This window comes from Tachysurus fulvidraco, chromosome 2 (genome assembly GCF_022655615.1).
Source record: "Tachysurus fulvidraco isolate hzauxx_2018 chromosome 2, HZAU_PFXX_2.0, whole genome shotgun sequence".
Taxonomy (NCBI): domain Eukaryota; kingdom Metazoa; phylum Chordata; class Actinopteri; order Siluriformes; family Bagridae; genus Tachysurus; species Tachysurus fulvidraco.
The window spans coordinates 39,446,441-39,449,144 of record NC_062519.1 but is presented as its reverse complement, the minus strand read 5'-3'; positions in this window follow the sequence as shown (position 1 = coordinate 39,449,144).

The following is a 2,704-nucleotide window of genomic DNA, read 5'->3' as shown; positions in this document are numbered from 1 at the left end:
TAGGAGCAGGGGCGAGGGGAACGGAGTGGCGGTCTAGGGGGACAGTTTAATCATACGGTGTTGATAGGAGCGGGGCCGGGCGCGGGGAAAACATGGAGCGGGGCGCAGCTGCCAGGTGCGGGGGCCCAGAAGCATCAGGGTGGCGAGACTACTGGATCGACCGCGGCGACGATGATAAGCAGCACTAATTCTATTAGCCTAGACTACTGCCAGCTCCACTGGCTCGGTGCACACTCTACATCACTGCGTGGGTTATTGTGATTCAAACTAGACCTCTCGTGAATTTCTTGTGACGACAACACACTCGAGCCTAGCACGTAACTCCATAGTGGACAATTACCACGGTGTTTATGCAGCGACATTATACAGTTAACACACAGTCTCTTCTGACGGAGCCTCTGTCATCACTGACAAGTTCTCATCGACCACCTGGTTGGAAGTCTACCATTGCCTACGTGGATCATCCTGCAGGGATTGCTAGGCATAGCTCACGACACCAGTGACACTGAGCTGAGGATTGATTCAGGAGCATGACCCGAGACATGTGCACGTAGCAAGCAGTACTTTCGATCAGCAACTGCATTGGCACACTCACCACACTCAGGCAGGTATGCACTCCACTAACTACCCAGGCTCTTCCACCACACACCACACACACATACTATATCAGCTACATCATTCGCAAGTACTTCGTCACAGTTAAACCGACATACGATTTACACAGAACGACCTCTTACCACCAGTCTCCACACCTCAGGAGCTCTGCCTCGGCATGCACGATCTACTACATGAGCACTAGTCGGGCTATATGTACAACACACCGAGAGCACACACACACACCACCGCACACACACAGGAACACACACAACCCACACCCACACAACAACACCACACACACCCACGACCACAAGGTATGTATCGGTCGCTGAGCCCACAAAAGCCCGCATTGGGGAAGAGATAAAGAGGGGGTTTTAAGATAAAGGAGTAGAGGAGAGAGAAAGAAGAGAGAGAGAGAGAGAAGAGACGAGAGAGAGAGCGATGATCGAGAGAGAGAGGGGGAGCCCTAGAGTAACATATTCCCACAGCGGATCAAGGCTGCGGATGTAGAGTTATTTTTCTAATTGGCATCACTGGCCTGAATGAACCATCAATCTAAAGTGGTCGAGATTTTTTTAGGAGGCGAAATAATATCCGACTGCATTATTGAGGTGCTGCAGACGGGGAGTACGAAGATAGGAGATGATTTGGATGTACATAAATGGCGGGTGGTGCCAGGGGTGGGCAGGGGAAAGACGGGATGTGTGAAAGCCAAATGACGCCGTAGACCCAAGCCACGGCTGTCATTGTGGCGATGTCAAAATTTGTAAAATTTAAATTCGAGACAAATTAATGAAGACAATCAGGGCACTGGAAAATGGAATCAGCCCAGGACTTGAATAAAGGACATGTACTTGGCTGCTCTACAAGCCATTGATAATTTAAGGAAAAACAACCGTAATTTCAGATCCATGGCACTTTCAACAGAGGGCCAAAGAGGAGTGGAAAAAAGAGCCGCACTCGTTATACCATACACACACACACCTATACAGTAGCAGGCACTACACGTACTACTGCCTGTACGAGGAAAAGAATAATAGATTTCTGTTAACTGTAAGATTTGTGCTCCTAAGAGAAGGGAGGTCACAGTGTTTACTCACTGGTGTGGATCCTATATTACCGAGGGTCTCTTGGGTACTTCGAAAGACTAAACTGGAGTATTTTTCAGCCTGAGATGTGTATATGCATTCACAAAGGAAACAACACATGGGTCTCTATCATATTCCAAATAACGAGGTGTGGGTGAGTAAGATGGATATATGTTGGGAATGTGTGGTGGGGTTTGGTTGCTTGGTGTGTGTGGAGGTCTGAGAGTGCGGGGGGGCTAGACGGTTAGTGTCTTCAGGAAGTGTGCTGGGGAGTTCAGTGAAGTAAAGACATACAAGGCTCAGGAGCGGTACTTTTAAAAGACAAGAACAATGGATTAAATAACGGGGTACCTTTTGGAAAATCTGACCATGACAGGAGGACGTCAAAAAGTGTAGAAATAAGTGGAAAATAAGCTAACACTGTAGGACTAATTAAAATGATGGTTTAGTGTAATCTATACTAGTAATGGTGGAGTGAGGTCATGAGTGGAGGTTAGACCAAGAATACAATCCCGACCTTCTTGAGTAAGATAAATGAACTTTGAGCCGCTAACATCAGTTGTTTGGCCGGCCAGCAATGGTTCTAGTTCTTTAAAAAAATGCAGTTCTCACACAATTGGGTCCACGGTGCACTGGACCGCGTTGCCAGATGTAGCACGGGTCCCGGACATCTTTTGGTGCACGCGCTCAACACCCACAGAACAAATCGTATTGGTCACGCAAAAACCTTGTCACGATTTTGCATAGATTTTAAGATGCAGCAACCCAAGGACGTAAGCACGCATCCACGACCCAGCGTCTCTATGAAACGCAGAATCAACGCGTCTCCCCGGTAGTTTCTTAAGAGTCAGGCCTGACACGTATGCAGCCAAGTCAAAAAAAAGCTTACACAATAGCCAAATCTAAAAATGCATTAAATTGTATCTGGAATAGGATTTATGCACAACAAGGAAAAAAAAAAACCCCAACATATTCATTAGAGAGGTATTTTGAAAAAAAAAGAAAACACGAAACAGTTT